This window comes from Gavialis gangeticus, unplaced genomic scaffold, assembly GCF_001723915.1.
Source record: "Gavialis gangeticus isolate Ggan-Ray unplaced genomic scaffold, GavGan_comp1, whole genome shotgun sequence".
Classification (NCBI taxonomy): Eukaryota; Metazoa; Chordata; order Crocodylia; family Gavialidae; genus Gavialis; species Gavialis gangeticus.
This window is the reverse complement of record NW_017729022.1, coordinates 55,276,228-55,301,245: the sequence shown is the minus strand read 5'-3', so window position 1 is coordinate 55,301,245 and position 25,018 is coordinate 55,276,228. Positions and strand designations below refer to the sequence as shown.

General features: G+C 43.7%; 1 protein-coding gene across 8 annotated transcripts in view; it reads right to left on the bottom strand.

The window, feature by feature from the left end:
• ANKS1B (ankyrin repeat and sterile alpha motif domain containing 1B) overlaps positions 1 to 25,018 on the bottom strand; it is a 1,095,863-nt gene that overhangs the window by 539,382 nt on the left and 531,463 nt on the right. The gene's annotated exons all lie outside the window — the stretch shown is intronic.

Genomic DNA, 25,018 nt, shown 5'->3' with positions numbered 1-25,018 from the left:
TTGATAAAGAAAGATCATTTTATGCAAATGTTTGCCTAAAGCTACATGCCATTTCTAATTTCTATCATGCGGTTAAGAAAATCAAAATAAAAAAACCCACAAAACTAAAAAACTACAAATAGGAAACAAAGGCAAAATTAAACACAACTGATGTGGATAACTCATATAGCTGTACACTGATTGTGCTAAGCTGCATAATTTCTCCATCTGAATTTTAGAATTTATAAAATGGAAAAAATTAAATATACTCCTATTGCATGATAGCAAGAGCAGTGTTTGGTACAATATGGCTACTCTTAATGTGCTACAATTTCTGATATGTTCTAGATCAGTGAACTTTTATTCTAGGTAGAATATATTGAGAGGAAAATGCTATTTTATGCAACCATATTTCTTAAACCATTCAGTACAGTGATTCGTAGCCAGGGTGCTATGGCACCATAGGGTGCCGTAAGATCATTTCAAGGGTGTAGTGGAGAGCCACATAATGTTAACGCTCTTAGGTTTTCAAACATGATTCACAAGATAAACCCAGAGATTTCAATAGAAATCCACAGTTGTGGTCTTTTTCAGTTCTTCACAATAGAAAAGCTACTTTATTCTTTTTTCTGTAGTTAAAAAGTGTGAAAACTAAAAATTGGCATTTTCTGAGGCGTGCCCTCAGCCTAAAGAGGTTGAGAACCACCAATTTAATACAATAAAATACAGAAAAAATTGTTCAATAGCCCTTCCCCTTTTTAATAATGGCAGAAGGTAGGGCAAGACAGCACTTTAGGCTAGGACAGACATTCAGAAAGCCCAAGATGGAAATTATCTAAGTTATGCCATTTTCTGTAAACAGCATTGTTTAGATCAGTAGCGAACAGAATAAATGTTCACCCTTTGGTGGGAGGCCAAATCTTAGACCAGGTTCCCCCATTTTTAAACCAGTTTTTGAGTGCTGAACTTCTGTTTTGTTATGTGCATATATCTGTTTCTGATCTCTTGTACTGGTAAAAGTATGAAGTCTGTACCTGGCACCTCAGACTAACTAGGTCAGAGAGGTATGATCTTTCATAGACAAAGCCTGTTGTTGCCAGATGCTGTGGACACAGAGACACACTTTGATCCATGAGCAGTCATACCCACTTGTTGAAGTTCTTTGGTCTGATAGGTGCCTTCATTCAAGCTAAGTAAAGGAACAATTAAGTTCCTCTACTTCACTTACAACTGAAAAAATAAAAAATAAACAAGTAAATACATAAATAAATAAGAACAGACTGCTCAAAGACTAGATGGCATGCAAGCTTGGGCAGTGGTTGAGTCAGGCTTTCCATTTGCTTTTCCAAATGCATAGACATAACTGCAGATAGGATGACGGCAGATATGTAGGAATGGATCCAGGGAGGCATGGTGATGAAGTCACACACCTCCAAGCCACTCCTGCACTACTCAAGGCATGGGCTGCAACTGCATGGGATTGAACACTTGGTTGGGGACAGTGGCAGCAGCAGGTGGGTTTCTTCTTCCTGCACCTGCTCCCTGTCGCCCTCCCTGGGGTTCCTGCTGCACAGAAGCAGGTGCAAGAAGAGAAAACCCTGCCCCTGCTATTGCCATTATCCCCAGCTAATACAGGCACTTGAGTCCCAGAGCAGCTCCTTCCCTGCTTCAGCTGGACTGCAATAAGCAGCTGCCTGGTGTGCCAGGCTTGGCCAGGACCAACACCAGCAGTTGTGGGGTGGAGGGGAGGCAGGGTAAGGGTTGGTTCCTCCTTTCACTGTCTAATCCCAGCCAGAAGATGGTGCGGGGGGGAGCACGTGCAGGACAAAGGAACCCACCCATCACCACTGTTGTCCCTGGTCAAGCCCAGCACCCTGTATAGCTGCTCACTGCAGTCAGCCCTCTACCCATCAGGTCCAATGAGGTAAGATAAATGGCTTCCCTGTGCGCTCAGGTCAGCCAGGGACAATGCGGGGTGGGGGGGAGAGGAGCTTCCTCTACCTGCTCCCTGCCCTACCAACCGGTATCCTCAACTGACCCGAGAGCTCCAACCATCTACCACCATCAACTATGGTGAGGGGTGGTGTGCTGCATCCCTTTCTACTAAATCCTAGATCTGTCCCTGCAGATGTATTTGAGAGAAAGACAAGAAAAATACCACAGAAACAGAGAACTCAGTGAGGAAACATGAGAAAGAGATGCTTGTAATGCAACCCTGAGAAAAGCCAAGAAAGAGCTTTTGGATAGAGGGCAAAGTAACAGTTTCCTGCTCCCAGATTCTTAGTGTGTGTTAGGAAAACAGGAACATGTGCACATTCTCTGTAAAGAAACAAAAATGAATCAAAGAACTACTGATAACAACTCCATCATCAAACTCTTTTCCTAACTGAAGCAACCTAAAAGAAATTAAATACTGCAAGAACAGTCAGGCAATAGAACAAGCTGTCAAGGAAAGTTGTGCAACATCCTTGGAGACTTCTAGGATGTGGCTGCATAAGTTCTTGTCTAAAATGATATAGGAATAGTGCATCCTGAATTTGTACAGGTGACCCTTGAAGTCCCTCCCAGCCTCAAGGGTCACCTGTATAAACAACTGAATTATATTATTCAATTGAATTATATTATATTATATTTTAGATACAGAAGAAACAATTGAAACAATTGAATTATATTGTATTGTATTTTAGATACAGAAGAAATTTCTTTTTCTATAGAAAAAGCTTAGAAAGTGACCATTTATATACCCACCTATTATAACAGGGCATTACAGAATTAAGGATCAAAAGTAAAACTTAGTATATCTGTAAAGATTATAATGAACATCAGATTCTTTAATGGTGTATTACATCATATATAAACTAATTGCTATAACTCACCATCCTATAAACAAATAGAATCTAGTACTCTGCCAAACAGTTTAAGTTAAACTTAAAAATGAGAACATGGCTCAAAATTTTCCTTGTCTTCTCTAATAAGAATTTGTCTGAAAGATTATGACTTTTCATAACTTCCGATTCTGAACTTTCATTCTGATTTTCATGTTCATCACTAAACTGAAGATTTGCACAAATGGAAAAAAGCTTCTTTCATATCAGTCTATTTCTTGATTTTATGTCTATGTTTAACAATATTGACCAATGTATTTAGTGCCACAGAAAATAGAGGAATCTGAGAACAAGCACCAAAGGTAGAGCACAGCTAGAAGAAACACTTACACCAATGTAACTCACATTACATCAGTGGACAGGCTATGCAACTCTCAGAACTGAACTAATCCTTCCCTTATCTGAAAAAGAATTACCCCTGAAAGATTAAGGAGTAAAACTTTACCAGTGTAAACTACACTGGTTGAGGTTTCATCAGTCCACATCCATCCCAGGGTTGCCATTTCCTAAATCACATAGGATTTTACTCATTTCCCCATTGCCTCTCAATGAAGCGCTCTAATAGTCACTTGCTGTATGAGGCAGCCTAAGATAACTGCAGGTCTGTCCTTTCCTTATCTTAGTGCAGTTTACACTGATACACATCTTTACATACCACGATGCAGTAGCAATCTGCTTGGCAGGTTGCTAAACTGAACTTAAATGCCTCAATAAGATGTTGCATTTTGCAACATTTGAAAGTACTTTCCTTACAGTACACTGAAGCCTTTTTCTTGTTCAGCAATCCAGTTAGCTCAGTGACTCTCAGCTTGGGTACTCGTCCAGTTGCTCCCTGGCCACCAGTGTTTCTGGCCTGGAGCAGCCTGCAGCGTGCTGATGCAGCCCTCTGCAACTCTGTCGCCAGGTCCTGTGCCCACTGTACAATGGCTGCTCCACCCCCAGGCCCTGGGAGCAACAACCCATACCCTGAGCTCCTGCTCACCACGCTTCACCACCATGGTGACTGCTATCTGGCGCAGGGCAATCTCAGCCCTGCCTGTCCCCCCCATGCTGTGCAGCTGCATGGCCAGGCTCACTGCAGTATCTGAGGCCCCCTGCCACCATGCTGCTGCTGCCTAGCTGCTGGGCTGTCGACTGGACCCTGGCAGGGACACCAATGATGTGCACCGCTGTCCACAAGCTCCTGGGGCTTCTTTCCTGCCACCTGTGGGCCCACTGAACCAGCCAGGATAGATGGCTGCACATTGTCCTGCACACCTGGAATGATGAGGAGTGGCTGGAGTCTTTTCACATAACCCAAGCCACCTTCCAGGAGTTCCATGAGCAGCTCCAGCTGCACCTAAAGCAGCAGGCCACCACCATGAAGTGGCCCCTCCCTGTGGACACCCAGCTGGCCATTGCCCTGCTCAAGCTGGCCATGCCCACCAGCCTGAGCTATGTCAGCCACCTCTTCAGCACAGGCAAGGCGACCACCAGATAAGCTGTCCTGGAGGTCTGCGGTGCCCTCCAGGATGTGCTGCAGCACACTGTGCTCTGGATGCAAAACCCCCTAGAGGTGGTGGTGGGCTTTCCACAGTGCATCAGGGCCCTGGACAGGACTCACCTACCCTCCCCACAGTGAGCACCCCCTATTACAGCTGGTAGGGCTTTCACTCCCTTATGCTGCAGATTGTTGTTTTCCACCATGGCACCTTCACCAATGTGAGTGCTGGCTGGGTGGGTAGCACCCATGATGCTTGTGTCCTCAGCAACTCTGCCCTGCCAGCCCTGGTGGAAAGCAGGTGCTTTCTGCCAGGGTTGTAGACCTCCAGCTAGATGAAGTGATAGTCTTACCCCTCCTCATTAGGAAGCCTGCCTACCCACTCTTCCCCTGGCTCATGCGGCCCTACCCTGGCCAGCTGGACCCCTTTGTAGCCCACATGGATGATCAGCTATGGACCCCAGCCCCATGGTGCCCCCCCCAAACCATGCTCACTGTGGACAGTTTTCAGAAGACCACTTTATACCCCATTGAGGGGGCTTGTGGCTGAGTGGTGTGTAGATGCCAGGGAGCAGGTGGGGACAGAGCCAGGAGCAGGACGGTGACTGCTAGAGCCAGGGTGGTGTCCAGTGTCTGGCAATACTCTTCTGTGGTGGCCTCTCTCTCCTGGGCCTCCACTGTCCCCTTGAGGAGGATGGGGTGCCTCTCCTTGAGAGCCAGGATCATGTTCCAGAATGCCTAGTCTGCCCGGTCCCTCTCCTGCTCACATGCAATATCCAATGTGCCAGGCCCGTTCCTCCACCCAGCTGCTCCTCCGCCACAGTGACAAGCCAGTTCAGCATCTGGGTCTGGTCCTGGGTCTGCCGCTGCCAGAGCCAGTACATACAGAGGGTCCCAGCTGAGGCTGGCAGTGACCCTGAAGGTGTATCCCCACATGCAGCTGGTGCCTCTCCCCCATATGCAGCTGCTGGACATGCAAAGCCAGGAGAAAAAGCCTGTTTGTAAGAGTCTGCAACATTTCTGGGATAACATGCACTATACCAGGGGGCTGTGCACTGCCCAGCCTCAGATTGGAGGTCATACATGCACATGTGCCCAGGGACCATGATAAGTCAGTTGGGCAAGTACTGGCACAGGCAGCCTCCAGCCAAGGCCCCACATTCCCACTAGCTCAGAAGGGGCAGGTAGGCTTCTGGGTGCTTGCCAGAGGCAGCCTACCTTCCCTGACCCCTTCCCAGGCCTAGGTAGGCCTGGCTTCTGGCAGCACCTGCTGCCACAGCTCCAGACCCACTTCCTGCCCTTCTCCTCCTGCAGGCCAGGCCATTTCCCCTGTTGCCACCAGGACAGTACCCAGGCATGGGGGTGAGGGGCTCCCAGACAAATGGGACACAGACTGGTGGCACTCCCACCCTCCTTGTAGGGGGCCTCTCTGGAGAGGCAGTCTGGGGCCAGCTCCACCCAGGGTGTACCCTGTTCCCTGAGTGTGCCCCTGATGAGTGTCCTGGGCATGCCAGAAGGAGCTATTTGTGTGGACTGAGGGGTGCCTGACCCACTATGCGCTGCTGCTACTGATCACCATGTTCCCCTAGACACACCTGAGAATCTGGCACAGGACCCTGAGCTTTGACATTGTGACAGACAAGCCTGCACTTCCCTGCAAGGTTCGCTGCTGCCTGGAGGGGTACCTGTGCCTATGCTACATGTCCCAGCTCTCTGCAGCTGAGGACATTGCTGCAAGCATTGATGCATTCCTACATGTGTGAGAGGCCCATGCCTGCCTAGGTGAGGGGGCACAGACTGCTCAATAAAGTTTTGCACTTCCTCCTAACTCCCTGCATGCTCTTGGGGGCAGAGGGAACTCAGGCAAACCAGATGGGGGAGCTCAGGTAGGTCAGGTGGGGGGGGGCAGATACAGTGGCAGGGGCAGTGAGGACCCTCCCCCCAGTGTGGAACTTACAGGTGGGTGTTTCAGGCAAGCCCAGTGCCCATAGTCTGTCTCCACTCGTGTGATGACTTGCAGATCCTGGCGGTGTCCTGTGGTACAGGGGCCCAGCACCTGGCTGCCCAGGTAAGGAGCTGGAATTGCTGAGGGCATGCAGTGCTGAGGCCAGATTGGCCTCCTGGGTAGGGCTGTGCACCTGGAGCTGACAGGGCAGGTGCTGGCCTGGGCTGCCAGAGCTTCTGGATGAAGCCAGAGGCAGGGAATATATGGTACCCAGAAGGACCCTCCTACACAGACACCTCATCACCACTGCCAGGCTGCAGTGGAGGCTCTGGTAGGCCACCCATCCTAAAATACATGGCACAGCTCAACCAGGGTCCCAAAAGCGCGAGGATGTGGTCTAGCTGCCACATAAAGGGCATGAACTTGCAGGCAGTCCCTGACTGATGGTTGTGGTCAGTGACGCTGACCCACTGTGCCCACAGGGCCTTGACCTTTATGCAGCACTGGTATGCTGACCGGTTGTGCCTGCTGCCCCACATGCAACCCAACAGGCCCTTGTAGACATAAGTGATAGAGTTCCCACTCTGAGCAAACTGGCTCAGAGTCTTGGCCTCACCCCACGGTGCCAGGAGGTCCATGGTCTCTTCCTGCAACCAGTTCCACCCCTGGGAGGCAATGTGTGGCATAGAGGATGATGCCAGTATCGTTTCCACAATGGCCCTCAGGGGATGCACATCACAGCTCATGTGCTGCCAGCCCTGGGCAGGTACCTGCAGCACCTAGCACAAGGGCACAGTGCAGGACAGGTAGGCAAGTAGTGGGGCGGGTCCAGGGGACAACACTGGGGTCCAAGCAGGCTTCTGCAGCTGGCCCAGGGCCACTGCTGCAGGACCTGGTGGCCAGAGGCTGGCTCTGGGGTCACTGCAACAATTTTAATGGACAGGCTGGTGCAGACAAAGAACCAACCCCAGCCCTGGGGCTGGAGAAACTCCAAGCCCCATGGCCCTGGGGCTAGCCCAAGGGTGGCCCCTGGTGGTGGGACTGATAGAGAGCAAATATGCTCCCAGTTAGTGTTGACACGTGCTACTACGCAGTAACTACAATAAGCTTAATTTGCTACCTGAATTTGCAGGTAGCAAATTAACTGCGCAATAGACTAATTGACTATGCAGTAAGCATCTGCACGTGTAGACAGTGATGCCGTACTGGACAGTCAATTAGTTTACTGCACCATAAAGCATCTCCTGTAGATGCACACAGTGTGTCATACAACTTAAAACTATTTCTAAATCTTCAATTACCGTTGTTTTTTGCAGATGGTTTTTGTTTTTACTGAATCTATAAGTGACATCAACATACTTCCCAGTCTTGTTTTGGTAGAAAGTTTCAGTATTACCTTTTAATTCTTACTCTTTTCTTCCTGTTTCTTGGTAAAGACTCTGGTTTCTCTTCAGATAGCATAAATATTTCACCTTTTCCTAATATATCTATTTTCATATATTTTAAAACTTCTTTTGCTTTTCTATATTGTTCAGTCTACTCAACTTCAAGAAATGATTAGGAAGCAGGTTTAGCCCATAGAAAGTACGCTCTGTTGCAGTTAGATATGAATATCTGTCCATTATAATATCCCATGCTCCATCCATATGACTGGTAATGTCAGTCAGGAGAACAAACATGTTCTCCCTTGAAATATTTTCTAGTGCTTCACATATTTCATTTCTAACGTACTCTTCACATGTCTGTTCTTTCCCATTTCAGTGCTCTTATAAAAAACTGGTTTAAGAGTTATTACAAATTTCATGACTCCTAACCTATATAGGCATGTCCACCAGTCCATAAGCATTGCTAGTCAATCAAAGTGCTTTATGGAGTTTTTCCTTTGCATGGGTTTGGGTGGCAGGGGGTTGCATCATGGTGTTCATATTCTGGTATAAGAGAAGTTTGTTCTAAGAATGTGTCTGCTGGGTAGCTGGTAGGATGGCCTAATAGTTTAACTGCCACCTGCCAATAACTGTTCTCACTGACCGATAATAGAATATCAGAAGCCTTTATCACATTTTGGGAGAGCTGAGTCAGTGTTTTGTTCCTATTCAGATGTCATTCTGATAATAAAATGATGCAACTGTTGGCAGTCTTTTGGATATGTTTAGCTAAAATGTCTGTTTTCCTGATGATTGAAGAGCTGAACTTAAGTGTGCAGTATCTTCTAGTGCAGCTGAACTTCTATGCAGTATCACAGAGCCCAAAGGATTTCTGGATGGAGAAAATTAGTGGGAAATGTCATTTACCTTGCAATTGTATCCTTAAGCTTCTTTCAAGAGTCAGGGCAACAGACAGGCAGATTAGCCCCCAGCTTTGGTGAAAGTGCTTGGTTGTGGCTTCTGCATATAGGCAGCAGGCTTCAGAGTCCATTGCTAGGCTCGCAACCAAAAAGGCTCCCCTTGTTTTTAGCCCCAACACACTTGTTTCTTGATTCCTAGCCCCAGTTCCTTTGCTCTGAGTCCTGGTTCCTGATCCCTGACTCCAAGTGTCCTCATCTAGTTTCTGGTTCTTGGCTCCCAGATCCCTAGCCTAGTTCCTGCTGCTCCTCTTCCTAGCCTGTGCTTCACTCCTACCTGAATTCTTGTCTACTTCCTGCCTGCCCATGTTCCTGCTCCCATCCTTGATCGCTCTGTTTTTTTCCTGCTTATTCCTGATTGTTCCTGTTCCTGACTTGGGTCTCCCTGTATTGTGACTTTCAACTTTGGCTTTCAGACTCCTGATATTGCAAACCCCTGGCTTCAGCTCTTATATTCCTGGTATTGTGACCCTTCGTTCTGGTCTTCTAGGCTTGGGCCCTGAACTTCAACCCCTTGTGTCCAGGTTGTGCCTGTGAAAATATTGTTGTGAATAGAAATGAATTTTTTAAAAATATCTGCAGGGCATTTCACATACGTGCAAGGACGCATTTGGTCTTCTTGGCTGCATTTGGAAAAGTATATTTTGTTTGGCAGTACTTGCAAAATACAGGTTGAAGTGCCTCATTTTTGCTGACAAAGAATTAAAAAAAATAAGAACTCCTCTGTTCTGGGTGCAGTTAGTATGCAAAGGAGAGATGCTGTCTCCAGAACGAATAGGCTGGTTCAGTAAGGAGGACAGAAAAATGGGTTTGGGGGGCAGAAACCTAGCTTGGAATAGCCATAGCCCTCAAGATGCACTGAGGATGTGGAAAATTCAGGTTTAAATTTCTGTTCTGCCTGGTTTGAACCAGAGATTTGCACCTCAATTCATGAGTGTGTGAGTCAGTATTGAGGGAACCTGCCCTGTATCTAAAAGGAACTTGCCAGAGGACTGCAGGTGACTGGCATGATTTGAAGGATTGTCACATTCTCTATACCCATGAAACCTCCAATCCATGAAAATGCACCCTTGATCCCTGGTAATGTTTCTATATCAGCATAAGGCTCTTTAGACTCCTCCTTGACATTGTAACTGAGTATGTTGCACTTACATTCTATTTGTAGTCTGAATATTAAGAAGTAATATTCCAAGTATTTGGAGTGCTTTTTCTAAAAAAGTAAACAGACGTTCAGATACAGAATTTCTTGAAATATGTTTCCCAATTGGTGCCCTAAGTAGTTAGAGCATGGGTAGAAAAACATTAGAATATGAGCTGCTGCTTTTTTTAAAACCAAACCAAGAAGCAAAACACAAATAGGAAGTAGGCTATTTTTGTTCAGATTTTTCTGATGTTGTCTCTCATGCCTTTAATTGCCCCAGCAGCATGTAAAAATATGAGTGCTTACAGCTTGCAGCTAACACATACCATATCTATATATATTGCTTATATAATATATATATATAAATTAGCTCATACTAGTAATGACATTCAGAATGGTAAGTGAATTTATATTCCTTGTCTCGTGTACATCTTTACAAAATAATATGTGGAAGAAAGCCAACCATAAAAATGCAGTGAGATTATTCAGTAAACCTGAACTGTGAATGGCCTTGAGAGTGTGGAGGTGGTCTTAGATGCTTTAGGCAACATTTAGTGAAGAAAGGAACCTGCACTGAGGATTACTTTAACTTAAAGAAGGCTATAAGTGAAGGCTATAAAAAGGCAACAGTAGTTTAAAACACGAGCCAAGCATATTAGTATAGCTTAACGAAATTGGGAAACAGCAGATGCATGTTAGCAAGTTTATAATCCAACACTATGGGGGTAAAAACATTTATTTTCTTTTAGAGTAATTGAGCTGCTCAGTGGTACAGATGGTAAAATCAGTAGCTACAGCCCAATAACCCTGCCTCAGTCATTGTCAGACCATTACACAATGGTTAGAACTGCAATCTAAAAATATCAGACTTTGGACAGTGAGCCAAGAGGAAGGGTGCATATTTAAGTTGGATGTTAATGCTCCTTAAATAGTGATTAGTGTGTAGATGGAGTCCTAAGAAATAGCCTAAAAGCCAACTTCTATTATATTCTAAACCAAATATCCGTGATTTATTATTAATCCATTCTTTGTACACAATTTCCACTCATAGAAGTCAAACAGTTAGCATCTCTCTAAATAAATAAATTACTTCCTATATCAGATTCATGTCACAACTGTATTTGATGCTTGACCTGGACCTGAATCTGCGTTTCAATAAGGGAAATAGATATGGTATAGTTTCCCACGCTGCAAAAGGACAAGATGACAATATAGTGTTTGGCACACAGATATGTGCCTTGTTGATTAGCTTTTAATGTACATGGGTAAGGAGACCTGTTTCAGCTTTCAGGAGAGACAAAAGATCCTTTTTCTAATTTTTAAATAAGGTTCCTGCTAGTTCTTACTTCTTTATTAATATAAGTTGGACTTTATTTTCTTCATACCCTTACACTTACATGTCTTACTTTTCCCCCCCACTATTTCACCCCTAATATTAAAAAAAGAAAAAAAAAAGAAAAGAAAAAGGTAATAAACCTGCAACACACAAACAACAAAAATCTTCCTCTACACAGCACCTTCACACTCCAAACCGCCCTCACAAATAAAGAAGCACATCTACATGATTTTATGATCAGTACCCAGAAGTGTACTCTGTAATGCTTCCATCCACAATATACTAAATCATCAGAACTGCCATTCATATAACAACTCTAATCCAGATATCCCAATGAGCTCAAGCTTTCCAAAGTGAGTACAAACAATGCAGAGGGATCATTTCATCCACCAGCAATACAGAGGCTTAACAGCCTCATTCAGTGCTCCCCAGTCAGGGCAGGTGGGGGGAGGGGAAGGGAAGTCTTACCTGTCTAGGCTCTCCGCACAAGGAAGGCAGCTGCTACTGTAGTCTCTGCTGCCACAGCAGCAACAATAGCAGAAGCAGTTGCCTTCCCTGTGCAGAGATCCTGGACAGCAATGGTGGAAAAAGTGGCTGAAGATAGCAACCTTGCAACGTGGACTCCCAGGGAGCTGCCCTTAGGGCCCCATTAGCTTCCCTCCTCCCACCCTCCAACCCGAGGTACGCTACTGTGAGCAAAAATCCTCAGGGAGGGCACCATTCCTTTTGCCCCCACTCCCCAGATGCATTGCTATGACCACAGTTCAAGGCTATCCCAGCCTCAGCAGAGACTCCTTAGTGGGATTCTCATGCCCCTTTATAGTTAATGCCCAGGGCTGGTGCCCATCTCACCCCTCCCTAAATATGCTACTGTAGCAACCTGCAGCCACATCTGGAGAAGACAACAGCAGTTATTCAACATCATATAGTAGGACTGCATAATAGTCTAGAAAAGTAAAGGCTATTCAACCTTCAGCTAAAATGGGGGAAATTTCAGACATGTCTATACTGTGCCTTTTTCTTGCAAGGCAGTGCCATACTGAAACAAACTTCAGTGCATCACGTGCTCTGCCTCCCAAACGGATATCAGACTAAATACCTCTGCCTCTCAGCAAAGCAATTTAGCCAAGATGTAGTACTGTACGATAGGCAAACTGTAATTATTTCAGTGGACCAGACTGCGACTGTGACCAGTTCCTGTACTAACATGTGAGAAATTAGAGCGTCCCCCTTGCCCTGTATGGGTGGGATCAGTTATAAACAAGTCCTTTTTCTCTTCCCTTTCACGTCCCACCAAAACATTAATGAACTATAATGAAAATGGACAAAGAATGAGCATCTTAAGCAAGGGCCCACAAAAGTACTTGTTCAAGTGAAATACAATCCCTCTTATTTTCTTCCACAAAAGTTTGTCATTTTTTTTACACTTTTGAAAGTTATTTTATTTAATATTTTTCAATTTAGCTTGAATCAGACACAGAGTGTGGCATCCGTCAGATAAATTAGCATGCAACATGCCAAATTAAAGCTTTAGTGTCTGTATTTTAATCAAATAAGCTTTTCTTAATCTGCATTGATTCTACCATGGCATCATGCATATATCAAAAATTATATAACAAAATGACATACAAAACTTGAAAAAATTTCAGCAATCACTACCTTAGACAGCTAAATATTTACTAAATATGACTAATAAAATGCCAGGGAATGTGATTAAAGGGAAGAGACCTCAGGGGAACAGAAAACATTAGATGTTTGTTTATCCTCTGTGCTGTATGCTGCCATGTTTATTGATGATCCAATGTTGATACAAGTGTTGCAAACACAATAATGGATAATTTGATTGATTTTTAATATACATATAGTACTAAACCCGCCATACCTACCTGAAAAAAAGTGTCCCCATAATTGCACAATGTTGACATCAGTCCCACAGGCAGAAAAGTTTTACTGATATTTCCCCCTCAGAAAGTCCAATTTTGTTATATAGCTTGTAATACAGGAAAAATACATAGAAAATACATGTCTGAACCTGAAAGCTGGAGATATTACAAGCCATTTTAAAGGGGGATAGGGAGGGGAGATTAAATGATTACAAAACTGTAGGTGTAAATTTAATCTTCTCTGTAATAAATTATAGTGATTAAAGTAAACTGCAATTTTCATTTTAGAGATGCAAAAGAATCTTCATGAACACAGTGACATTTTCAGTACCAATTTAAATTACTTGGAGTGAAATTTTACCATCTGGGAGATTCTTCACACTTAACTTATTTTCAGTAACTCTTTGCAAACTATCTGGGCAGCATCATTTTTTCCCTAAATCCTTCTTGATCACAGCTATGTACTCCCAATATGTAAATCTAATTATTAAAAATATTTGCAGATTCAGTTCAGCCACTTCTGAGACTACACTTAAGAAGGTTTTTGTTTTTTGGGTTTTTATAAGGTTTCAGATTCCATATACTACCTTAAAGTAAAAGTAACATTTGAAATATAATCTCCAAGTATAAAGACAATTTGAAATATTAGTTACTGTATATTTCTACTCCTTTGTCAAAATACAAAATAATCCAAAAGATAACTGACTCCCCTTAACGGACTTACTTGGCCCTTTTGCTTCACCAATATGCTTGCCACATGCCACAAAATGTTGCAAGTATCCTTCCCATTTTGGACAAGCAGTGGCTGATATATTCTGCTCTCTCACACAGGACGTTCTAAATCATTCAGTAGAACAGCATATCCATTTTGCTCATCTCAGAAATCTGGACTCTCGGGAGGAGAATGCCAAATTAATTTCCATATGTTTAACAGGCTCATTCTCAAATGTGCTTTATTTTTGTATATCATTTGTTGAAGTCATTCAAGGCTTATGATTGCAAAAACCCAATGATAGGTCATTCAGGCAAAAGCACTCTCTTGCAGAGATGCCAGAGAAAAGTACTGAATAGCTTGAGCCTCACAAAGTTGGGGCAGGATGACAGAGAGAAGCTCTCATTCAAAACATCAACTTTAGCATCTGATGGGGTTTTTAAGAAATACCCGACAACCAAAAATTGCTTCTTAACTCCTTGCATAAATCCCAACATTTTTGACAATAAATTCTGTCCTCCCTTTAAAAGAAACCTCATGGGTCTTGCTAGCATAGGGAAGTATCATTTTCTTCCTTCCACCAGATCAGCAGAGAGACTGTCTCAACATCTCAGAGGGAAATGGGTACAACGTGGTTTCTCAAATAGCATGTAATTCTATGTTTGCCAGAAGCTGGTGAATATTTTATGGTCTCAAAGCCTTCAGAAGTTTCTCTAAATCTACACAGAGGCAACTCACGTGCTGCTTTTTGCTCATCTGTTCAGGCATCATAGCCAATATAAGAAGGCTCATCTTTGCCAACTGCAGTTGTTAAAAAAGACAAACTAAAGTACTTGCCCATTCCCTCCTCACATCCTGAGTGAGTGAGGAGATTAACTGACCCTGTTCTCTCAACCTTGTACCTCTGAAAATACCTAGTAAGATGAAGAAGGGAGGTGAGCACCAAGAGATTCTCACTTTTGCCTCTATCCATTCAGCATGTGCTGAGCACAGTTTACCTTGGGGACACAGCATTAGGTGGGGAGTTTGGCGAGAGTGGTACGCCTGTCAAGCCATAAAGCAGGTGTCCTAAGGAATGCTCAGGGAGGACAGAAACCTCTTTTCGAGAAAGGCAAAGTTCACCATGCACCCCTGAAAACTAGGTAGTCACAAGGGCTGAGGATGGAAATAAATTAGAGCACAGCCTCATGTTTTGTTTTGTTTTTTCTGCAACAACAATGAGCACTCTGAACCTGGCACACCTGAGGAAATATTCTGCGCCAGCCTAATTAGTGGTGCCCAATACTTCTATGCAGTAGACATAGCGAGCAGCACTGGAGGACATTATGCCTGAATAAGACATAAAGCCCTTGTGCTTCTCCTTGGGCATAGGTTGCAACTTGTCACAGTTTATCCCACGACGCTTTGAGTGCTAACTTTTCTCATTTATCATAGAGGGTTTTTTTATTATTATTCTATCTTTACAATTTTTTCCCCCTGAACAGTTACAGGCTCAACATCTGAAGACGCTGAAGAGAACGAATTATTTCCTCTATGGTCAGAAATAATTTTTGCTTCTGGCATGTACTTCAAAGCAGTTTTTAGGATCTGAAACTGAAATAAGTGGTGTACTATGCTAAAACATCCTATTTTGATCTCCGGCATCAGAAACACTGAAGGCATACAGATTTAACCACATTTTTTAAAGCATAGCATAATCCTGCAGATCATCAATTAAGTGTTCCAGCCCAACAAACACCTATTTTAAGTCACTGTTCAAACATACATACATGCCTGGATCTGGTTTGGAATTATGCCCCAAGTGATTTTGAATGCATATATTAGCCTCTAGTATTTAGTGTTTGTATCCGATTTGACAGAAACCCTTCCACCCTAGTAATTTTTACTGTGATCCAGTCCAAAGCGTATTATACTCACTGACTTATTGCATTTGGGATCACATCCTTAATGAATAAATGCATTTGGACCAATAATCAATATTTTGAATAATTTCTTTATTGAATTGCATAGACTGACAATATCAAAGACTGCATTACAATGGAAATAGTTAAAAAGAAGATGATTCAAAATCACACGTATAGAACTCTTCTAGGCCTGTGAGAGTAGGCAGCTATTCGATCCAGATTCAGATCCAGCCACTTCAGATGCCAGGGATCCCATCTGGAGCTCCAGACAGGGTTCCCGCTTCAATCCAGATGAAGCGGCTCCGAACCTTTGGAGCTGCCTCTGAAATCCGTCCGTAGGGTATAATGGGGAACCAAGGAAATATCTATAACTTTGTTGTTTTTTTTGTCTGATTTGGATGAAACTTTCAGAGGTGGTAGCCTCTGCTGAAAGCATAAAGTTTGCCATGTTTCAAGAAGATCGGTGCAGGGGTTCGGGGGGAACTGTACCCCAAATTCTTGAAAGCAAAACTCATGTCACGTGTATGTGTTATATCACAGGCAGGTCAAAACTGCAGGGGTGGTGGCCTCTGGTGAGGCCACAAAGTCTGCCATATTTCAAGGAGAAAGTTTTAGGGGTTTGTGGGGAACTGCGCCTCAAGCTGCGAACAAGCAAAACTCGTGACATGGGTGACACTGGGTGTGTTAAGGCGCAGCAGGGTGAAAGCTGCAGGGATGCTAGCCCCTACTGCGGCCACGAAGCCTGCCAGCTGTTAAGGAGACAGGTGCAGGGCTTCTGGGTTTGGGGGCCCTGCACCTCTAGCTGCTGACAGGCAAAACTCGTGACGTGGGTGCTTGTGCAACTGACTGTCTCTGTCTTGGCAGGGGAGGGAGATACTACTGCAGGCCTGGCTCCTAGGCTATTTCGTTACCAGTTACCAATCAATCATGATTCACTCAGGGACCAGCTCAATACACAGTACCTAGCTACTAATAGCTACTAGATAATTAGTTAATTAGCAACGATTAACACCTACAAAACCACAGACTAAGGAGAGGAAATAATCAATACAGACAATCAACTAACCCAAGACAGACGCAGTCAGTTGCATAAGCACCCATGTCACGAGTTTTGCCTGTCAGCAGCCAGAGGTACAGGGCCCCAGAATCCAGAAGCCCTGCACCTATCTCCTCAACAGCTGGCAGGCTTCATGGCCACAGCAGAGGCCACCATCCCTGCTGCTTTCACCCTGCTGCGCCTTAACACACACAGTGTCACCCATGTCATGAGTTTTGCTTGTCCACGGCTTGAAGTGCAGTTTCCCCCAAACCCCTGCACCTATCACCTTGAAACTTGGCAGACTTTGTAGCCTCACCAGGGGCTACCATCCCTGCAGTTTTGAGCCCATTGTGGTGTAATGCATACACGCGATATGAGTTTTACTTTCAAGAATTTGGGGTGCAGTTCCCCCCTAATCCCTGCACCAATCTTCTTGAAACTTGGCAGGCCTCATGCTCTCAGCAGAGGCTACCATCTCTGCAGGTTTAATCCAAACCAGACAAAAAACAACAAAGTTATAGCTATTTCCTCGGTTCCCCATTATACCCTATGGCCAGATCTCCAAAGTGGCTCCAAAGCTTTTCTGAAGCGGTTCAGAAGCTCAGAACTGCTTTGGAAAGCCTTACGAAGCCAGCACTTCGATCTGGACATGGTGTTTCAGACACTGAAGCGTCCAAAGCTTCTCTGGATCCGAAGCGCAGTCCAAAGCCTTGCACAGCCCTAAGCTCTACCTAACAAAAGTTATTTGTAAATTTGGGCCTATATGGCTATGCGGTATAACAGTTTAAACAAACTATTCCTTGTGGTCCACATATTTAATCAAAAGTTATTGGTTTTAGGCCTAATACAGTCCAGATTATGAAAATCAATCCTTCTATGGTGGCCGACAGTGAAATTTCTAGTGTCCATTCAAGTAAAACTTGACTGTTTCTTACTTTTATTTTCTTGAGTGATTTTTGTTTATCTTCAGGCAAAGGATATGGGCACACAAAACACTTAGTATGGTTTAAATGCACTTTAAATTTGGAGGAGATAGACACAGGACTGATAAACTGGTTTAAAGTAACCTGGAAAGGGACAGACATTCAAAAATCCTGAGGCAAAATTGATCTGAGTTACACAGTTTTCTGTAAGTGGTATAGTTTAAATTAGTAGCAAAGAGAACACACTCACCCTTTACTGAACAAATCTTAGACTGGGTTCTGCCATTTTTAAACTAGTCTATGCTTGCTGAAACTTCTGTTCTGTTATGGGTATAGACTGGTTTCTAGTCACTTATACCAGTAAAAGGGTAATGTCTATACCTGACCAAAGAGTTTAAAAAAAAAAAAGTGAACTTGGAAAAAAACCCAAGAACTATTTTGAACCAGTTTACTGTGAACCAGTTCAGTATTGTAGGGATACCAAGTATTTCATGATATGGATCTGTTCAGATCTCTAGACATCCCACACTGCATCACTTCTCACTGTCCCTGCCCCCTGCTGCAACTGGCCACTCTGGGAAACAGCTAGAACTCAACTGCCCCCTTGTCCCTCCCTTTTGCTGGCATTTTATCACTGAGCTCCCATGCACTGCTTGTTCAATAAAAGAGACTATACAGAGTTTTGTCTGATAAGGAACTAGTTGGGAATTTATCAAAGAAATGGTTTCTTGTTAGCATATGCTAATTCATCAAAACAAAGAATTGTTCAGAAGGATGCGTCAACCTTGATAAAACTTTCAGTGTGAGTTTTCTCAGTTCTAGGGTCACATCAAACTTCTAGTCAAAACTAAAAAGAGAAAAGGGATTTCACTTAGGATTAAATCTTTGTTCTGCCAGTTCAGATCAGAAGCTTGAAACTGACTCCTCCACATCCTAGGTGAGTGACCCAACTGCAGGCTATTGGTTCAATGGTAGTCTTTCTGGAACTTATTTTAATGTTTTCACAAAAAGAAAGAAACAGGTTTTATTTTCATCCTAATGTGGAATGAGATTATTTCTAATTTCTTATCAGAATAGTGTAGAAATATATTCTGGAGGAATACCCAGGAGAATCAGAATCCAGTAAAGCATTTCTATAGGTTCCAGCCATAACCCAGAACCCACCAAGGCCCAACTAAGGGATACAATGGACACCAAAGAACCAATCTGTGGGACATGAATAAATCATTTATTCCAGGAATTTAAAAACACTGTAGGAGTAATTCTTTAGTATGAATAATTCCTTCTGTAACTAAATTTTCATAACTCCTTAATTATCACATTTCAGACCTGCATAACATTTGAAATCTTCTGATGCCAGCTATCCATTTACTATTATTTTGTATATATTTTCTAGTAGTTAGTGTTAATTACAATACTTAATAATGACTTATTCTGGGAAATAATCAGTTAAATTATGTCGACTATTAAAACCTAAATTTCAACAAAACCTATAGTCTGAGGTAAAAGATAGGGTAAAGCCCAGTTTGGTCCTATTGGCACCTAAACTTGAGGTGATAGAAGACCTAAAAAATATAATTATTTGGGCCCAAAAGAGATTGATCCAATTTACCCAGGGTAAGACATGTAGTTCTTTATGCTTTCAGTGACTGTGACTGAGCTAAGCCCTACACGAGAGCAATCTAATTTAGGTATTGGCATCTAGACACCTTACACAGAAAATGGAGATGCATGGGTAGGGGGGAAACATAAGGGAAGGGAGGGGAAGGCTGATCTTCCCAGAATACTGCTGCCACTCTACTCAAAGCAGCAGCAACCCCGTGGACAGTCTCCCTGGGTATAGAACCTGGTGCCTGGTTTGCTCGATCCTCCCCCTCCAAACATACACATTGGGAGTACCACCAGCTCTGGCAAAGACTGCCGGGGATGATTCTGGTGCCCCTCCTAGCTAGCACCCAGGGCTAGTACCCTGTTTACACTGTCCTAGTTATATGGTCTTTCCCCTGGCAATAGTTGTGGCAATGCCTACCTTTCTCTGCATAGGCTACTGAAATACTCTAGTATGGAAAAGAACAAGATTATGGCCCCTGCTAAGGCATGCAGTATTCCCTAGCTTATAGCTCTGGCACTGGCAGAGGTCAGACACCTAGGTGATCATACTGGATTACTTCTGAACATGCCCTTAAGCCAAAGTCTATGTATGTATGGACACTTTGCAGTCCAAAATGGAAACACTATGGGTAGAAATAGATGTAACCTGATGTTGCATTTGTGCTGCAATAAAAGTTGTTACTGTTTGTTGCACCCTATCAGTGGCTACCACAAAAGATAACATGGAATAGTGCTGCTTTATTGTGGTAGATGTGTATTTGTTCTGCGGTGGGAAAGTGCAGGTAGCCCATGCCTACCTGCACTCTCTTGCTACTCTGGTCAGGTGTTCTGAGGCCTTGGGGAGCCCAATTCTGGACACCCCAGGACTTCCCATGTGGGATCATGTCTCTCAAACCCCAGAAGCACCTGCCCAGCTTTCCCCACTTATGGAGACATGCCCCAGGAATCTTGGGACACCTCTGTAAACTGGAAAATTCAGGGTTCTCTACCTATGGAGACCCACCCCAGGATCTCCAGGGGTGCATCAATGTAGGTGTGTCTACATGTCACCCTATGTTGCTGTAGCAACATACCACATCACTGTAGTGGTCACGTGTGTCTACATGTCACCAGCAGCTAGTTGGCTGTAGCAGCATGCTCCATTTTAGCATGTTGCTATGGCACAATAGCAGCTAAAAATAATTGTGCACTGCATGTATGGCACAGTAAGGGTGGTTACTGCGCTGTACTTTAGTACTTCCAAAAGGTAGTACTAAAGCGCAGTGCAGTAACCATGTCAGTGTAGGGTGATGTGTAGATGTGCCTTGTAGGTAGGAAAGCCCATGCAAGTCCCTACATAGAGGCAACAGACCCAGGGAATCCCCAGCTCCCTGTGCTTCCATGCCAGGACCCAAACTGACCTATGCCTTTGTGTGAAGCTTGGATCAGTGCAGGACCTGATATAGCTCCCAGTGTGGAGGCACAGGGTGCTAGGGATTTCCTGGCTCTCATCCCTTGTACCTTCATACCGCCCTGCACCCATGCCAACCTGTGCCTCCTCATGAGGCATATATTTGCTCTATAGAGATGACCTTTAAAATCTAAAGTGATTTCACATATATTAGGCTACAGAATGTGAGGAATCCCTGGGAAGAAGAAACACATCACCCATTGTCCCTCATTAGGCCCCTGCCCAACGTGGCACAACAGGCAATGTGCATTTTGCCCAATAAAGTGGATCACCTGTGGTGGGATCCATCCTGCCACAGCTGTTCCACTTCATTTAGCAATGTCTGTTTTTACCTTATGTGAAGTTAGGTTTCGTGGCTTGTGAAGCAGAGCCAAACTAGACTGTTCCTTAAAACTTAGAGATCTAAATTCTACCTATACCCCTTTTAGGTGCCCTGGGCTTTTTCAAGTTAGCTGGGCCAGATGACCTGCACTCTAGTCCTGAAAGAACTGGCCACACTCATAGCAGTGCCTCTGGCAAAGCTGTTCAAAAAGTCATGGAACTCAGGAGTGGTCCCAAATGACTGGAAGAAGGCTAACGTGGTGCCCATCTTTAAGAAAGGGAACAGGGATAACCCTGCAAATTTTAGGCCCAGTAGTCTGACTTCATTCCTGAGAAAATTTTTTGAAAAAAATCATCAAGAAAACCATCAACCACAAGCTCGTAACTGGTAGGGTACTGAGAAACAACCACCATGACTTTGTCGAGAGGAGGCCATGCCTAACAAATCTGGTGTCCTTTTATGACCAGGTAACTAACCAGCTGGACATGGGGCATGAGGTGGACATCATCTACCTAGACTTCAGCAAGGCCTTTGATACTTTTTCCCATGAGAGCCTCTCAATTAAGCTGGAAGGTACTGGCCTAGACCAAGCTGTGGTGAGATAGGTTGGCAACTGGCTCAGAGGCCAGTCCCAGCAAGTTATAATTGATGGGGTGGCCTCATCCTGGAGGGCCATCTCCTGTGATGTCCCCCAGGGATCAGTGCTTGGGCCGTACTCTTGAACATCTTAATCAATGACCTGGATGAGGGAGTGGCAAGCACAACGATTAAGTTTGCAGATGACACCAAGCTGTGGGGTAATGTGAGCACATCTGAGCATAGGGCAGGTATCCAGGATGACCTTGACAGACCGGTCCTACGGGCAGAACGCAATCAGCTGAAGTTCAATAGGGATAAGTGCCGGGTCCTTCATCTGGGTAGGAAGAACCTTCACCATAACTATACAATGGGTGGTGGCCCACTGGTTGGCACTGCATCTGAAAGAAACCTGGGGGCAACAATCAACCAAATGATGAATATGAGTTATCTGTGTGATGAAGTCGCTAACAGGGCAAATAGAACTCTGGCATGCATCAGCCAGTGTTTTGCCAATAGGTCCCGAGAGGTGTTATTCCCCTTCTATTCAGTATTGGTGAGGCCACAGCTGGAGTACTGTGTCCAGTTCTGGGCACCACACTTCAAGAAGGATGTGAATAAGTTCAAAAGAGTAGAGAGAAGGGCCACTCACATGATCAGGGGCCTGGGGGATAGGCCCTATGAGGAGAGACTCCAGGAACTGGACCTGTTCAGTCTGAGTAAGAGAAGACTGAGACAAGACTTGGCAGCCGCCTACAAGTATGTCAGGGGTGAACACCAAGATCTCAGAAAGCAGCTCTTCAGAAACACATCCCTCAGAAGAATGAGGTCCAATGAGCACAAGCTAGTTGTGGAAAAATTTAGGCTAGACATATGGGAAAAACTTTTCTGTAAGGGTAACTAGAATCTGGAACACACTCCCAGCAGAAGTGGTGCAGTTGCCATCCCTGGAGGTGTTCAAGAGGAGGCTGGATGAGCACCTCATGCAGTTCGTTTGAACCCAATTACCTCCTGCCCATGGCGGAAGACCAGACTTGATGATCTTACAGGTCCCTTCTGGTCCTTCTAGTCTATGATAAAACCAAATTGGATTGTGATCTTCAGGGACAGATCTTCATCTGCTATCAATACTCGTAGCTCAGTATCAACTCTTGAATTCAGTGGGCACATCTACACGAGACACTTTACTGTGCAGCAGACTAATTTGTTACTCAAAGCATCATCATCTATACATGCATAGCAATTAGCGTACAATAAACTAATTTACTGTGCTGCTAGATAGTCCCACAAGATACAAGTAGTATCCTGCAGCACAGTAAATTACAGTTCTTAAATGCATGTGTAGGCAGCGACGTCAGGATTAGTTTACTCCAGCTCAAATTGAACCAGAGTATATTCAGTCACGTTAATTGCATGTGCAGATGTGCCTGGTGTTTATTACTGTGAATCACTATCAGTTGCAACATTCCACTCACAGCAAGAAAGTGATTAGGTTACCAACTCTGACAAACAATCATAGGCCAAATTCTTTATGGAAGTAAGTACACGATTCTTATAAAAAAAAGTTGTCTAGCAGTTTTAACATGTACTATGAAGTAAAATCTTTACAAAGAAAATTTTCAACACAATACTTAAATATGATGAAAATATGAAAAATGTTCAAGGCACATCCAGCTCTGTGTTTAAATCCCAGATGGCAAAGAAGAGAAGCTATTTTATGAGATTTTTAGAGGCAATTGTATCAAGGTTTTTTGCAGCTGCAATAGACCTCACAATAATACATGAGCAGGCTAAAAGCATTCTATAGCCTAATATATGCGAGGTAAATTCAGATTTTAGAGATCAACTCTGTAAGTATAGCACTAATATGTGCATGCCCCAACAAGATCTTAGCAGAGCACCAAAGCAAAACTCTATTGTTCTAATACTGTAGTTGCACAACCTTTCAACCTTTTGTAATAGTGGTGCTGCTGGAGAAATTTGTTTCCCCATGGCTACTGTTGCTATTGGCAATACTGGAATTTCTTCAATGTACTGTGGAACACTGAAGAACATCAGTGAGTGAAAGAAAACAAAACAGTTCAATATTGCCCAAGATGAAAATCTCTTGCGATTAAGAGAGTAGATTAGGACTCAGGAGAAGCCAATTCCATGATTCCTCAGAAATCTTGAGCAAGTCACTTGCTCTCTCTGTGTGCGCTTCTTCAGCTAATGTAATCTCTCCCTTCTTCCATCATTTCTACTTATATTTTACAATAGATACAGAGCTTCTCAGGGGAAGATCTGCCTTTCACAAAGTGGGGACACAACTCTGAGTAGCCCAACTTGTAAAGACACCCCAGAAGCCATTTGCTAGCAGGGATCACTAGAGTACAGCATGCTTTGGCCATGATCTTTCCATTACTGGGAGGAAAGAGTCTGGGTGGGAATTTATCATCTTATGGTATGAAACAAAGATTATTGCATATGTTCATTATTCTTTTGTATTGTTTCTTAAAAGGTATATTGTCCCCCATATTGCTGCAGGAAAAATCAAGTGAATATGTATCATTGTTAGAGTTCTGCCCAATAATTTATACCAACAGAAAGTCTATTTTTTCTTTCTCCATGAATCAGATTTTTCAGTACCACCTTTCCTTTATGGTTTGGGATCGAATTTATTTTCCTTTGTTGTCCCCCTTCTCTTCCCTGGATTTGGTCTGAAAGGACTGAAAAAATTGGCAAAGGCTGGTTGGTGTCTCAAGAAGGAATAAGGGCCTCAGGTGGAACAGGAGTTAAGGTGCATGGTTGACAGCCCAGAAGGTGCAAGCTCAAGGCCATGGCAGAAATGCTCATGGTGTGGCCTGTCAGATTCCAAATGAAACTGCAAATTCTGGTAAATACTTTGTCACAAGGACATGGGAAAGGAAAGGCTAATGCAATAAAAGCAAGCTAGCACCTGGTGAAAGACTTTGTGAAGCTCCCTTGGAGGCTTAAATATTTTAATACCTATAGACTGTTTGTTTCAGACTCTTCCTTAGAGTCTGAAACAAATAATACCACTGGCTGTATTTAGAGTCATTTCTATAACATGTTTCCTGTCTGGTCATAGTTTCATAGTTTCTAGGGTCAGAAGGTCATGGATGCATAGAATTTGCTGGTACTACATGGGGGTATCCAGTAAGATTGCTTCTTATGTTTGTAGCTGCATTTATTGACAGGCCAACGTATGCTACTTCACATGTGAATGATTAGTGAAATAAATAATCCTTCCATTCAACTTAATCCTAACACACAGCTTTCTTCTAAGCTGCAACAAGCCTGCAGGTGGTACAAGTGAATGAAAGACTGTGAACACCTTTCCATTACATTTTTCATTTTTGTCCTTGGTATTACTGCCTGTAAAGTCAGCCCAATGAAAGGGACTTGCAGCACACTGTATACATTAGAGTACAAAGAGTTAATTTATTTCTTGTAGATCTTTTCTACTAGGCCAGATGCTTGGTTGAGAG